At 40.3% G+C, this 16,572-nt stretch overlaps 1 long non-coding RNA gene across 1 annotated transcript; it reads right to left on the bottom strand.

Moving 5' to 3' along the window:
* Positions 1-11,377: 11,377 nt before the first annotated feature.
* On the bottom strand, positions 11,378-14,552 carry LOC129348783 (uncharacterized). The gene is made up of 3 exons (XR_008601478.1): positions 14,240-14,552; positions 12,692-12,763; positions 11,378-12,427 (listed from the first exon to the last, which is right to left on the bottom strand). It is a non-coding gene; the product is annotated as an uncharacterized LOC129348783 (long non-coding RNA).
* Positions 14,553-16,572: the final 2,020 nt, after the last annotated feature.

Genomic DNA, 16,572 nt, shown 5'->3' on the forward strand with positions numbered 1-16,572 from the left:
ATCCATCCATCCATCCATCCATCCATCCATCCATCCATCCATCCATCCATCCATCCATCGTCTTCCTCTTGTCCAGGGCTGGGTCATGGAGGCAGCAGATGAAGCAGATCATTTCAGATGTTCCTCCTCCCAGCAACACTTTCCAGCTCTTCCTGGGGGATCCTGAGGTGTTCCCAGGCCAGATGAGATATATAATCCCTCCAGCAAGTTCTGGGTCCCAGGGTCTCCTCCCAGGTGGACGTGTTCAGAAAACCTCCAGAGGATGTCTCCCCGGAGGCATCTGAATCAGATGTCCAAACCACCTCAACTGGTTCCTTTAGAGGTGAAGGAGTAGCAGCTCTACTCCGAGCTCCCTCTGGATGTCTGAGCTTCTCCCTCTATCTCTAAGGCTGAGCCCAGACACCCTACAGAGGAAGCTCATTTCAGCCACTTGTATCCACAATCTTGTTCTTTCAGTCACTACCCAGAGCTCATGACCACAGGTGAGGGTTGGGAAGTAGATGGACGGTAAATTGAGAGCTTCGCCTTGCGGCTCAGCTCCCTTTTCACCACATCGATAGTTTGCAGGTGCTGCATTGAAAGTTTTTCCTCTTCAGACCTGAAAGCCCAACCTGCAGGAGCTGTGGTATCCTTTGGATGGGAAATGTTGGTAACAATTTAGAGCATAAACCTGCACTATCACCAGTGCTGTTCTTTTAAGGTGAGTTAAATTGAGAGTCTGTGACATGAGAAGCAGTTTGCTTCATTCACCTCTTTAGGTCAGTGATGTAAATTGTTGAGGGAATGTAAAACACTTTGGTTTTTTTCCAGGTCTAAAGCTTCATAAAGCAGCGCTGGAATCTGAAAATCCAGCCTCAAGCCTTCAAACATGCACGTACACATTTAGACTGTTTGCCACTGTTGTGCACATACACACACGACCAATTAACCACAATTCCTAATCTTTAAACTCACTCACGACAATTAAGTCAGGTAATTTAATTCAATCTTAAAGGTTCCTGTGAGGACAAACGAAAGAGAAAAAATAGAACAGAAGAGAGGAGAAAAGAGAGGGAGCAAGGGCAAGAAGGACAAAAAAGATAAGCTTGTTGATACCAAGATAAAGCCTATTTGGATGAAAGAAGCTGACAGCGCGGTGTGTGAGCTCTCGCATGTGTGTGTGTAAATCCAGTCAGTGTTGGACCAAACATTCCCCCAATTAAAGCCCATTTAGCCTGACGGGCTAAAACCATCACAATAAAAATCCACCTCTGTCTCCCTGCTGCCATGTCCTCTGAAAAACTTTAGTGTAACCAGCGCGCACACACACACACACACACGCACACACAAAGAGACAAAGGACCGGAATGATGGAGGGGAAATGGGTCAGAACCGATTCGAATCTTGAATGGCGTCACTGGTGCCGTGACGCTGTTACTTCCTCTTGGCAGCAGCTTCTTCTCTGAACTCCTTGATGCATCCCACTTGTTCTGCTGTCTTCTTCTTTCTTCTTTTTTTTTCTTCCATTCTTGTCTGTCTTTGGGCCAGTGAGTCTCCCTGCTGTCAAAGCTCAAGTGTGAGTGCCTCAGACAGAGAGGAGAAATGTCAGCTCTGGAAATGTACTGGCAACATTTCATTGGAGAATTGTGGTTTTGTTTTAAAGGCCTGCACAGCAATAACAGGCGCAGCCAAATCAATGCGCATGTTTTTGTGAGCTATCTAAGACTCCATCAGTCAGGCTTGTTCTCATCAGTCACAAATTAGCTCTCAGAGTTTTTTCTGTGTTCTCTTTACTCTGCCGTTCACTCCCCCTGGCATGTTGCTCTTATTGTACATCATCTAATCCAATAAAGAACTACTTAAAGAGGTGAGCTCTCAAAGCTAACTAGTTTTTTAATGAAGCTCAGTAGCTTGGTTAGGAGAAAAATCCTTTCTTGTGGAGCAGTCTACTGTATCCATAAAGTGGATGGTGCACACGGCTGATACTTTACAATGGCCTCCTCGCTTTTGGACTCACTTAATCTCTAGGTTTGCAAAAGCACCGTCATAGAAAGCAAGATTAGCACGATCATAGCTGGAAAAGTTTGCCATTTCCACCACCCATATGATGCAGCTGTTTCTTCCTTTTCTGTTGTCTTTCTGAAACCATTTTTAAAATCCAGTTTAATTTGCAAAGCTGGAGTGGAGAAACTTATGTGGAGTTACCTCAGACCATCAAATAAATCTACTGATTGTTCATTTCTATTTAAATGAAATGATTGCATCGCATAATTTCACAGTTTTAAATCTAGGTGTAACCAGGTAAAAATATGCTTTCATTACTTTGTACCTTGTTAAGTTGTTGTAATCTCATTGTATTGTGTTTAGCGATGTTGAAAGTATTTATGTACAGACTGACCTAGGTTTTTGACTATGCCACTCCCTCAATTACTCATTTACTAACAGACGTTGTGGCTCACTGTATATTAAGCAGCAATTTGAAATTTTGAGTCACTGAGTCCACTGTTCATTTTGCATTTCTTAAATGCAACACGTGGCCTTTAAAATTGTTTGCAGAAGGCCATGCAAATGGACACTCCTGCTTGTTCCATTCTGGGTATTTCTGAGTGCAGTATTTTTTCACATGCCATCAAATGGCATCAGTGCAGTGCAGCGCAGGACAAATGACATTTGTTTGAGGAAAAAAGACAATCGTGGTTAAATTCATTGTATTATCTTGGTTGGTAGGTAAGCACTGCTCTCGGGAACAGTTTCTGTTAGTGGTGATCAGGTTTGTCTATGATAGATATGGTTTATCTGTTTTATTTGATTATCATTATCATCAAAGCCAGTTTAAAAATGACTTCTAATTCGTATTTTATGTAAAAGTTTTCCAAAAGCACATATGCTTAAAATAACTGTCTCCTTCTCCCTCTTATTCTTTTTCTCGTCCATAACTTTCCAAGGGGAGTAGATATCAAGTTTATTTAAAACCACACAGGGAAAAGCTTGTATCATTTTTTTTTCTATTTCATTTTCATTTTTTCCAGTTCTTTTCCTGGAAGCAGACTGCCACCATATTGGGGTCTGGTAACTGTGCTCAGGAGCACTTTTTTTTTTGGTACAATCAGCTGTCCCACCCAAGCTGATGCCCTGTAGGAGACGAGAATGACACCAGTGGGAAAAGATGAAAACATAACAGTCAGATTTGGGGAGCAGATATGAACAGCAATGCAGAACAAATAGTGTTTAGGAGACACAGAGGCAGTAAAAGTTAATCCAGCAGGGGATAAAAACTTTTATGAGCAGGGTGGGGGTTAAGGGCTATCCCCAAATGTATTTCCAAAACCAAGCACATGCTGGAAAAAAAACATTTAAACACATTTTTCCCCACAATTCTCTCTTCAAACCAGCCAACATTAATCATTAAAAAAAAGTCTGAATGGATTTCACCGTTAAACCCAGACTAAGTCCACTGTTGGACACATGCCAAAAGCTATTGTGCAACGCATGAATGTTTGGTCATCGGCCAACTGGAGACTTATCCTGGATTACCATCTGAAACATACCGGCATTTACCTATATGTAACGTCACCCCACACCACCACCACCACCACCACCAGCAGTCCCCACCCCACCCGTCTGTTCATCCCAGGCCACAAGGCTCTGAGAGAATGCTTTATTTAGAGTCTGTTTGGGAAAGCGAAAACACAGGGCCCTTGTGCTGTGTGAACTCGGAGTCATGAAGACAGAGAGCCAGCTTAACTGGAAAGGGCATACAGTAAGTGCTGGACCTCCCACCGACCTCAATCAGATTTACTTACCAAACTGGAGAGCACTCAGAGAGCACAAACCTGCCACATATGCTGCAAACTGTTCTAATTTCATACCTAAATGACAGATAGATATTTCACTGCACTTAATTTTGCAGCTAGATCTGGATCTTCATTAAATTCACATGGTGATAGAGAATATCAGTTGCACAAGACGGTATTCATTCAACCCATTCAAACCCTTAAGCTCCAACTTAAAAACATTCTCTAAAAATATCTGCACCAGCCCTTGCAGCAGTTATTACTTGGCTAGCCGGCAAACATTTAATCGGCTGTTGCTAAAATGTCCTTATATATCTTGGACTGAGACCCATAACCTCCTGAGTGGATGTAATAAAGACCACATAACACAAGGCAGAAAACTGCATCAATATGTGAACTGAGCTGAGGAATGTTTCTGAAAGGGTACAGACATGTCTCTGCTTTCTTATCAGAGCCTTGGGACAAAACATCTCTGATCTTGCATGAATACTTCCTGTACTATTCTTAACATCTGTAAGCCTTGTCTGTGTGTTCAGATGGCAAAGACAAAAAGCTGCACTGAGAATCAAAGCAACAAGGCAACAGCACAGTTGGACAATGCCTCTCTCTCTACTGGTTTAGTTCCTACATTGTAACAGCCAGAAGGTATTAAACTAATGATCTGTGACTCAAAGGAATGTTTACTGATCTCTGTCGAAGATTCATAAATCACAATTCATTTTGGTTCAACTTAATCAGAAAAGTATTCAGTTTAGATGCCTCATTAAGACGGGCACAGTGGGAAAATTTTCCAGGACTGGAACCAAAGGTGAGGCTTATCTTGAGGTTTGCAGCCTAATGAACCTAACTGCATTTGGCATCATTGCTGAATGATTCATTCAACAGTCAGCTCACAAAGGCTTAGACTTCTGTTGTGTCTAAACACCACTGAGATTTTGTTGGGAAATGATGTATTTCATGCAGCAGCGACATTGGCTTGGTTGGAATTAACAGCTGAAGAACTGGTAAGCTAAAAGAGAGCAACAACCAAAGTAGAGAGGAACAATAGAAGATTGTCAAAAGAAAACCCATGGAAAGAGATGTCACAGAGATAGATCCCATTTATATTGCTCACTGACATTATTCTGAACACTTTCTAGGTTTCAACATAGCTCTGTGCTGTCTCTCTGGGAAGACCTCTTTCTGCAGGAGATGGGTGGTTCACCTGGTCTGGTTGCTTTATTTACAGTATTCTCCTCTCTCTTTCCCAGCTTCCACCACATTTGGTTTATTTATGTTTAGTTTCACTCTTTTGTGATCAAGAGCAGCAAAGGTATTCACAGCAGTAAATTTAATCATAGTAGCCCAAACAGTAGTACAAGGATCAGCAGTAGTAAATGCCCTCTTAACCTCCATGAAGCTAATCATGTTGTTGCAGACCAAGCACACCCTGCCATTGTAACGCAACTCCCCAACAACAGCGGTGAGTTATTTAATATAAAGTAGTGTGTGAGTCAAGTGTGGATTTATCACATGTCAACAGGTTTACTACAATATCTTTATAAATAACTTTAAATTTCAATTCTACTCAGTTGTATATATAATATTTTAGAAGAATCTTTCTGTAAAAATGCCATGTGGTGTTTAGTTTTAGGCAGCAATGTTGATTTTAGGCCTGAAAATAGCAAAAATGTCAACTATGATACTTGTCAACTATGTTAGAAAAAGTCCCGCAATTATATATTGACCCGTCTAGAAAAGCACGCCAAAGAGCTCAAGATGTTGACCCGGCCTCCAGATTCCTCAGATTCCAATTTGATGTGACATCCACAGGATGTAACAGAGCAACTCAGATCCACAAAGGCTGCACCCCACAACCGACAGGACCCAGTTTATGATGGTAAAAAAACAATTCTAAACACCACAGGACTCCCCCAAAGGTCCAGTGTCCATCCACTGGCGGTTCAGTACTCTTTGGGCAGGATAAAGGAGGTGTACACTATATTAGGCAAACTGATTTGATAAGTGATAAGCTGTAATTTGGTTTCCTGCAGTTGGTCACCTAACTGCCACCCAGCTAATGTCAACTTTTCTAGTGTGTACTGCATATAAACCTCAGCCCAGCACTGTGAGATTTTTCTGTCGGAACACAAAATGTGTATAAAGACAATGTATTTAAGATTCCTTTCTGTGCTGCTATAATCTCTTCCATTTTCCTTGCCAGCTGAATAAACCACAAAATAAAATCTCCATTCTGTGATCCCTGTGTAAGCCTGATGACCCAGAAGGCCTTCTGTGACACTCAGGGGATCAAAGAAGATATTATGATGCTTCCGCCTTTAAAGACGTGATCTAGAGATTAGACACAGGAAAAGATTTGTTTGAAAAGATTTCCTCAAGATCTTTATCTTAGTGCCTTTACCTGACAGCCACATCAGCATGTAGTGTTTTAAAATATTCATCTTAGGATATCTTTAAATCAGTGTAAAATACTACTTAATTTAGCCGATGCTTTTATCCACAGCAATGTATATCTGAGAGTAGACACAACACAAGGTGGGCAGGCAGGGCAGCACTAAGGACACTGCCTAAACGTCCTCACTGGACAACTGACCGGGATTTGAACTTTGATGTGCCAAAGTCAGGCATGCTAGTCAATGAGCTATCCAGCTTTGTTCCGACTTTATTTTACTGCAAAGAACTGTGCTTTTAACCACCAAACCTATTCTAAATATCAAAAAAAAATACTTTGAAACACTAGAGGTGTGTTCGCTGAAGGTGCTGATTCAGAGTACTAACTGAGCAGATGGACCTGAGGTTGCTTTCACTGAATGAAACAGGTGTGAGATCTCTAACCCATGCTGTGGTTGTGGAATATTCTCATCACTTTGCAGGTGTGGACTAAGCCAACACCAATAATAAATTTAGGACACAAGGCAACTTACACTCACTGGTGACCATGTACTGCCAACGATGTCAGCAGAGTGGAAGGATGAGTTGGTTTGAACACTTCTACCAGTAACAGTGGAGCCAATGAATGAACCCAAATGAAAGCCTGTCAAACTCCGAGTAAAACCTTAACTGCAGGGGTGGGCGTTGGTGTCTTCAACTGTCCATCAACACAGATCTTCACAAAGTCAATCTACCTCTTCCAAATTTCCTCATTCTTAGGAAGTTTAAATAAGGAGACTGAACTGTTTTGCAGAATTTGTCCTTCATGTAAAACTAACAAGCAAGCTTCAGGTTGTAGGTGTAGTGATCCCCCATGCAGTAGAAGGGCCACTGATGCTGTTGCACTCGAGTTATCTATAATGTTAGCATGTTTGGTTGAGGGGTTTTCCAAATTATGGCCTCAGCATCTCCTCCAGCCACAATTTCTTGCACAAAATCCTAAACATGACAATTCCACATGTATATACAGTCAAGCCCGAAATTATTCATACCCCAAGAAAATTTTAACTTAAAATTAATTTTAAATGTAAATAAAAGCTGAGAAATAATTTTTTCCACAATGATGCCTCTTGTACATCATTTTATGATCTTTTGGGAAATGCCTGTGTCAATTCCAATCCAAAAAAACAAACTTGCCGGTTGAATAAAAGTAATTTTAAGTCAAAATTTGCTAGGTGTATGAATAATTTCTTGCTTGACTGTATGTATGTGTATATGTATATTTCCTTTACATGGACTTTAAAAGTATAATAAAATATAAACTGTAATCTTTATCAAATCAAAACACTGAACTCTTCAAATCTTAAGAGGTATAGTCCAGTGTTAATACTGGTTTGAATACAGTTTGAACCCCAAACACTGGGTCAGTGATGAGAGGAAGTCAGTGTTGTTTTACATTTTGCTCAGTTGAATGAGTTGCAGAAGCCTAAAGGTTAGAGACTCAAGCTTGTGATGAAAGAATTGTTTGTTTGATTCCAAACTGGCCAGATAAATAGTGGTGGGAAAGTGAAAGAGCAGTGCTCACCCTCTAACAGCCACAGCACTGCAGTGGAGCTGCTAAGCGGCTAACAGAACCATTGTGGTTAATTTTGAAAATTCCCATGCCGAGACACTCTGATGAGGGTTTTAAGCCGGTTTGTAAAAAATGTTTGCAAAGACCACAGTGTATACGAGCACGTGTCTTATTAGTATCTCCCTCGTAGGATGACTTTTTGATTGTGTTTGTAAAATCATATTAAAATACTGTATATAAAGGTACTGACATTTAAGGACAAGCACGATAAACTGTTTCAAATGAAGGACAAAAAAAAATATTTTTAGTATCATAAAAAGATGTTTAGAAAAGCACTTTTAAAATGTGTTTAGCTTTTATTTGTCTGCTAATGCGTATGGAGCCAAACCATCTTCCACTTTCAACCAGCTGCACCAGAAGGTCAACACCTCTTCCCTTTTCCTCTTCCTCCAATTCTATCACCTCCCCCTCTGGTGTTGGCCAATTGATGCATGTGATAAGGTGATGATCAACAGAACTGTGATCGACACAGCTGGGCCTGAGTGACAAAAAAAAGAGAAAAAAACAAGAAAACAAGAAGCCCTTCACTGGAGTTGACAGGGCGTCCCAGCTGACAGCTGTTGGGCAGCTATGACTGCAGAGTGTGAAAACAGGCGCCGCTGGATAGTTTGACCAGTGGAACATTTGATTCAAATGTTTGTCTGTCCTCAATTGTTCATCGTTTCAGTTGGGAGAGTTTAATCCCCTCAGCGGAAATAATTGGGAGGCAGTGAGGGAGTTAATTGTGTTTTCCATCGATGAATCATCAGGAAACGTTGGTGAACCCCTGACCACACACACAATCACACACAGGCAAACTGGAAGCACATGCAGAATCCACACAAACACAGAAGTGTGCAAACACTGCATATACAGACGTACACACACATACACAACTACGACCACATTCATGCATACACAGACCACACACATACTGTACACACTTACACATCTACATCTATGCACATTCACTCCCATATAGAGTAAACCAAGCTCACATACAACACACTCTGACACATAAGCACAGATTTCCACACTCCATAAGCCACTTTCACCCTCTCTCTTCATATCAGTCTCATTTTCAACCTCTCTCACCCTCTCTGATTCTCCATTTTGCTGGTTTCAAAAGATTAAGAGGCCAATTAGTAAAGCTCTCACGGCAGTTATTACCACGCTGGGAACTGGAGAGGGAAGAAATCCCCCTCTCTCCTCATCCAAAAGAGGGATTTCTGCCTCATTGTCGCCGAGTTGAGAGCTAAGGATGTGGGGTGTTTTTGGAGGGCTGCTGATGTGGTAATTTTGGCTCGGAAACAATGCTACGCTGTCTAAAGACGGGTAATGGAGGGAAGTAGCGGAGGTAGTGTTTTGCTCTGTGTGTGCGTTCACATGTGATACACACACATACAGTGAGGTGACATCATGGCATCGCTCTGAGGGCCACACTAGCTTCCAGATGAAGGAGGAAGCATCGTATTAACTCCAAATCAGGACGCTGACACAGACGCTTTGTGTGATTGTAATGAGCAGCAGGAAAGACAGAGTGGAACAGAGGGTTAGAGTGTTCCTCTGTGAGTGTTTTTAGGTTATACTGAAGTGCTCTTTGCTTTTAATTTTGATCAACCTGTGTTTATTTTTGAGATGCATTGTTGTCTTCTTACTAGGAGATTTATTACATTTGCCACAATGGCCTTCGACAGAAACAAACGCGTTCCTGTTGCATTCAAAAGAGGTTTAAGCATTGATGCTAAAAAGTGTGGTTTGACACACGCACGCACACACACATATCTATGTCTGATATTTTTACATCAACCCTCCTGTTGTCTTCATTTACGGGCACCAAAAAATATTGCTTCCTTGTCTAAAAAAAAAAATCCAGAAATTCAGCAAAAAAATTCCCCAAATTTCTGAAAATTTGTAAAACCTTCAGGAAGAAAATTAAAATAATTCCTTAAAAGTTTTATTTTAAAAAAATCCCCCAAATTTAGCATGAAAATTCTTATAAATATTTTTTTTTTAAAAATAGTAAAAATCTTCCATAAAATCCTAAAAATATCTAAAGTGATTACATATATATCAGTAAAACTTCCAATGTTTTCTTTCAGAATATTCACAAAAAAAAAATCAACCAAAATCCAGCGAAATTCGCTGGATTTTGGTAGATTTTTTGCAAATGTTTTTAAGAAACATTTTTAGCATTTCTTTTTTTCCCCACCAAAAAGTGCTCAAAAATTTCCTAAAAATGTTGAAAATGTGGACATCAGAAGTGTTACTGTGAAAATGTATATTTTTTTTCCACATTTTCAAACTTTAAAATGGGTTAATCTGACCTGTAGGATGACACGAGGGTTAACAAGTGATCATGACTACTTGCAACTAAATATGCCACTGAAAAGCCATTAGCCAACTGAGAATTTATCATCTAACTCCGATCGAACTTTTCATTTAGGAATGTATGCTACCTGCTACTAGCTGTTGAACAAAGTTAGTAGCTAAGGAGCTAGTTATTCCTCTCAGGTGTCAGTAACAAGTAAAACAGAGCTAAAAAAGAACTGATAGTGGACTGATATTCCCCAGTAGACACATATTAATGGAAGTGTTGCTCTTAGTCTGACTCAACAGATGTAGACTGTTGGTATTTGAGCATATATTTCACACAGTATTCTCCTTCCCTTCTGCTGTCTTCATGCTCCCCTTTTCAAAATCGCCTTCACTATGACAAACAACAGCCTCCAAGCAGCAAGCAACATGCTGAAAATAGCCAGAATCAACAAAAAATTTGATTATGCAATAAGGTAGACCTGGCTTTTCTTTTGTGGCATCTTCAGGTGGCCAGCACTATTCCACAAGGGCACCACTGCTGCATCCTGGGCTTAGAGTGCAGATGATTGGGATTGGTTTAAAGAAATTCAGGCAAATCAGAGCATTCTTTATCCTATAGCAGAATGGTGATGGGTGCAGCCAGACCACTCTAAAGTGCAGACACAGTGCTGTGGAGACACGTCTGGCTCTGCAAGACTATGTTGTTCTGTATGTGTGCATAAAAAGGCAACCGATGGCTCATATGTTCAACATATGAATTAAAAAGGGAACAAGTTCTGCTTGTGTCTTGTTCTCTCAAGAGGCCAAAAAATTCTGTTAATGCCAGTTTAAGAAGAATTTACGTTGATGTTTAGCCGTCCACCAATTGGGTAAGATTAAAAAAAAATCTTCAAAAAACACCTACTAACACGTCATCTGATTGATGGTTGATCTGAATGTGGTTAAAAGTCGGCTCTGTTTTAACATTCTGTCACCAACCTCATTGACTCTGCTCTTTGCCTGCTGCAGCTGGAGAAACCGTAAAAGTGTCGACACATGTCAGAATGGTTTTAGCCACATCTAAACTTGAGAGAGCAGAGTTTTAAAAACTGCCAGTTAGGGCATGCTGAAAGGCGGTAAATATTCTTATATAAGAGTATTTATGCAGGAGCTTTATTCTCTTTGTTAAATTAAATAAGAAATGAAAGCATGACAGGATGGGATGCAAATGTATCACGTAGACCTTTGCAGCAGTTTTAAATCTGATCTACCTCAAAGTACAATCATGTCAGCTTGACAGTTCACACAAAATGTAGCCCCAAGCCTGAGAATACAGTTTAATCAACAACTCTCTGGGCCAAATACAGAAATATTTCAAAACAAACATTTTCCTCTATATCTGGGGCACTCATCCGCTAACAAACAACATTTTAGGTCACTCAAAGTGTGATTTTTCTCAAACTTTTCATTACAATTAGTTTGCATAATTAGACAAACAGACATTACAAGCTTACAATGCAAGTTGGCATTGCTGCACCGCTTCACTGGCACAGTCTCTGCATCTAATGTTTCCAGCATGAGATTCTGTAGTTCAAAGTACACAGAAACAATAAAAATAACACAGTGTTCTTCTGTGATATTTGACATATCCAGTATGTGGACTGTCCCGGCATGCTTCATTGTGGTCATTTTTTGCATTCTAGTGTGTATGGAGTTAATGTGTAAAACTGATAGGTGTGTGGGCAGATTTGTTTTGTTTTTAACATCCATGATAATGTAAGATAGGTCTAAAAGAGTCAACTAGAATAAATCATTATTACCTTTATGATGGCAGGATTTATTGCAGTGCTGCAGCATTAGACTGCATTCATCTTAGCTATGCATATGTAAAAAAAACTGGAAACTGACTATATGTTGCCAAGTTTTCTAATATAGTTTGTGTGTGTGTACTTTTTCACAAACAGACTGGACCAAAAAGATAACCCCCTTGATGATGATGATGGTGACTTCATGCTCTACCAGGACTCAACATTAAAGCACATGTCACATTCACTTCAGTAAGCAGGAAAACGACACAAAGCAGGATAGTCTGGCTTGTTTACAAGTATGTATATTCACAGTTACCATAATAACTTTCAATGCTGGAACTAATGACATTTTGATAAAGAATAAAGTTGGTTTGGCAAAGCAAACACAACCCAAGAATCTCTGTGTGTGTTTGTGTCTTTATTATAGTGTTGTTATTACCTGCTTTCCAAATCGCCAGCAGGTGAGTCTCATTTGTGCTCAGACATGAAGTAGCCTGTCTCCGCTCTCCTTTTCATCAGCCCTCTTTATTATCTTCCATATCACTGTGAAGAAGTCATTAAAAGTCCTGGAAAAGACAGAGACAAGTGTTCGACAAGCCTGAGCTGGAGGGGCTGAAAGTGAACGGCTGGAGGGCAAACTGCAGAGGTTATAAAAGCTGACGAGGCTTTGCTCTGGTATTGAGAGGCACTAACTTCTGGTTTGTCTAATTAATCTGTCTGGTTGTGTTTGGCACCAAGAGCTGCCTGCAGACTATCAAAGCTCAAAGACACAGTTATATAATATGTACTTCTGAGAGATAGTAGTACTGAATGAAAAGGAAATAAATCACCTTTTTGTCCAGGTCAGGTCCTGATATGTTACCGTGGTTCCAGGTTTGTTGACATTATGTGTAGTCTAATACCTGAGAGGACACGAGAAGAAGATCCGGCTGTGATGAGGCAGCTGCTCATGATGGAAGTATTGAATCAATACGGGACGCAAATTGTTCCGTATTTTCATAAATGTCCCGTACACGTCTGTCACACACTCATCAAAACTGTATGAGGAACAAAATAAAACAGGAAATCTTTAGGGGAGCCAATTTCAACTTCGTAGGACCTATGTAGCGAGGACCCGCGAGGTCCAGCAGATTGACCTCAGACTTCTCTGTGTCCCCCGTCCTGCCCGGTCCTGTCTCTGGTTGCCTGGTTACAGTCGCTGCTGCACCCGCGCGTTTAAAAATGTCTACAAGCGAAACTCCACCACATCTAAAGAAGCAAAAATGTCTGCAAATGTACAGACGTGAGTGGGGAGAATGGAACCCCTGGCAGTGTTTTCTGTTGCTCATGGACTGACTGAATTAAGGCAGCATCAGGAGACCAACATGTAAGAAACATGAGAACAGACAGAACCCAACCAGCAGGTCACATTTTTTATCATCATCTAATCATCTCCTGAAGTCCATATGGTGAGGGACATCAGTATATGGTTGAAGATGCTTATAATCCTACTGATGTGGTCCTAGACTCTAAAGCAGTGGTTCTCAACTGGTCTGGGCCTGGGACCCACCATAAAACTGAAATGACAAGTTGTGACCCAAACAATATTTCTCCAAAAATCAACAATTTATTGATTGAGCGTTCGAAGACAAAACTTTTAAGCCTGAACTCAAGTACTTCACAACAACTCAAAATCAAGCAGCAATACTAATTCAAGTACTGAGGACTTTGAAACAAGTAGAACAATAGGCTCAAGTAGTTCTCAGGATATATAAAAGTGCATTTTTTTTCTAGAAAAAAAGTGCAATTCAACAAAACCAGTAGCTTCTCATAATACTGCACAAGTCTGCAACATTGCTGTTGTAGCTGGAGAAACTATGTATAGAAATATGTGCAAAAGAGTCCAAAACATGAAAACTGATGAAATGCATTCAACAAATTATTAAAGTGAAGAAATGCTTAATGTTCTGATCAATCTCAAAATGTAAACACAACAAAACATTTTTCAAAGGGCTTAACTATATTTGAAAGCCAATATTTGGGGAAAAAAATAGTGTGCAATATTGAAAGAAACGTTTGTTTTTAAGCACTTACAAATAAAAGTCACAAGTCACAATAAAAGTACTGCAGAACTACATGAAGTTCTAATGGCTTAGCTGAGGATGCTTTTTGGCCTTTACAAGAGTCTCAAAATCTGGCTGTATGCATGATAAAGCAACTCTGAGGTCATGCTCAATGTTCAGTTTATTTCGGTATTTTGTTTTCAGCTGAACAAGAGCTGAGAAGCCACATTCACAGAGGTATGTGGTGCTGAATGGTAGGAGGATTTTTACAGCTCGACTAGCAATGGAGGGATACTCTCTCATCACATCGTTGCACCAGAACTGGGAAAGGCTTACCTCTGTGAATTTCTTTCTGAGAGTGCGGTCACATGATAGCTCCACCAGCTCACATTCATCGCTGCTAGGCAACGTGATGCTTTCCATGTTTATTCCAAACGTGTCGCGCACCCAGTCGTCCTCGGGTTGTTTATCGGGAAAGTAGTCGCTAAACCGCTCGAAAAGTTTATTCATGCTTCATGCTTTCACTTGCCAGTACCTCACAACACAAAATACACTGAGGCTTTTGGACTCCTTTGTCTTCGATGTAGGAAAATCCATATTTAATGTCCTCGCTGTCGTACTTGCGTTTAGCCATGCTGCTGTTGCTACGAAAACATGCAGTTTCTTCTACAGTAATACGAGTGTCCTCACCGGTCGCTGCTGACACGACGACCCCCTGCGGCACCGGAGGGGAACTACAATGACTCGCCACTAAATTGGATTATCTTTATTTTTCTCTCTTTTTAGAAAAAGGCTCGCGACCCACCAAAAACGGCCCCGCGACCCACTTTTGGGTCGCGACCCACCAGTTGAGAAACACTGGATTAGAAAACCCTTGTGCAGTTATGTTAGCACATGAATAAAAGTCGGAGTTTTTATGGAAAACATGGAATTGGCAGAGTGACCCCAAACTGACAACCATGACAAAAAGTCCAAGTTGTTGAACCACACTCCAAACTTCCCAGAACATAATCCAATCAAACACCAGTGGGATGCTCTTAAACAAGCCCGATTTCACTGGATTTTGGTTGATTTTTTTGTGAATGTTCTTAAAGAAGATATTAGAAGTTTTACTGATATATATGGAATCACTTTAGATATTTTTTAGGATTTTTTGGAAGATTTTTACTCATTTTTTGAAAATATTTACAGGAATTTTCTTGCCAAATTTGGGGGATTCTTTAAAATAAACTTTTAAGGGAAATTTTTAAGGAATTATTGGAATTTTCTTCCTGAACGTTTTGCAAATTTTCAGATATTTGGGGAATTTTTTTTGCAGAATTTTTGGATTTTTTCAGACAAGGAAACAATATTTTTTGTTGCCCATGAATGAAGACAACAGGAGGGTTAAGCAACACACCTAAGAAGTATACAGGTAGTGGATCTTCTGGTTTCTTTGGGTTGTGAGCTGGGCCACTGGTGTGAAAGGTGGTGTGATCCATTGTTCATTGAAAAAATATTGATTCGTGCAACTTTATACATATGTTGGAAATTACACTCTGGATTACACAGAACTGCAAGCAATCAATACCTGAAAACAATGTAGCTCCACAACTGCCTTATCTTTGGTGGGTCCATGTAAAGAAGCCGTAGTTGAAAGGCTCCAACACAAGAGTGCAGAATAATTCTCCTTTTGGTGAATGTCTTGCAGTATTTTCAGTGATGTTGTTCCACATAGTGAGAAAACTATTGTTCCCAATATCTGATAGATGGACAAAGCCTCCACATAGAAGCCTTAGGACTGTAACATACAGTAATGTAACTCTGTGACTTCATTTGTTATGTAACCTGCTTCTACGAGCTGAAGTGAAGGCTTCTCATTCCTATATAAGAAGAAGTGCACGGACATCAGTTTGAAAACAAGGGTTTTTTTTCCATCTTAAATTTTCAAACCCCTGAATTTTTAAAGATACCTGAGTGTTCTTTACTTCGTCCTCGTCTTCCTCCTCCTGTGACCTCTGGAAAGACTCATCCATCCTCAGAGTTTGATCCCGTCCCATGGTGCCCGGCTTGTACCTGGGGGGTTCACTGTCCTGGACCGTGGGACACTGGGAATAGCTCTAAACCCAGAACCATCTGGCTGCACAACATTTCCCAAAAGCATCCAGTTCGACTTCCTACGTTGTCTTGTCCTTTGGTGCCCTTTCTTTCATTTTTCCAAAGTAAACCCTATTATCAACTCTGGAAGTCTGACATTTTCTACAATAATGCACAGTGCTTTGTTGTGTACCTGGGTTCTGCTTCACTACTGCGTCTTCCTGTCGCCTCTCCTGCTTTCCTCTTCCTCCATTTAATGTTCAACCTCAAAGCAACTGGACTGAAATACCATCTGGTTATCAAACTGCCAGAATTGTCTACTTCTCTTGGTTCTGTCATTCACTTTTTGAGCAAAGAGAAACGGATCAAATGTCAATTTAAGAAAAAAAAGGTTTGTAGTAGAAATGAGCAGTAAAAGGCTTTTAAAGTTTTGATGATATTATAGGAGGATTGTTCTCACATTCTCCAAATAAAAAGCTCTTCCAGTGGGCCCATTAAAGTTAGTGTAGGCACGTGATGTTGGCCAAAAATCCCATAATGAACTTTTAGCAAACTTTTGCATCTCCGTTTGGTGAGAAAAATCTAGCAAACAG

The sequence above is a fragment of the Amphiprion ocellaris genome, chromosome 4, assembly GCF_022539595.1.
Source record: "Amphiprion ocellaris isolate individual 3 ecotype Okinawa chromosome 4, ASM2253959v1, whole genome shotgun sequence".
NCBI classification, from domain to species: Eukaryota; Metazoa; Chordata; class Actinopteri; family Pomacentridae; genus Amphiprion; species Amphiprion ocellaris.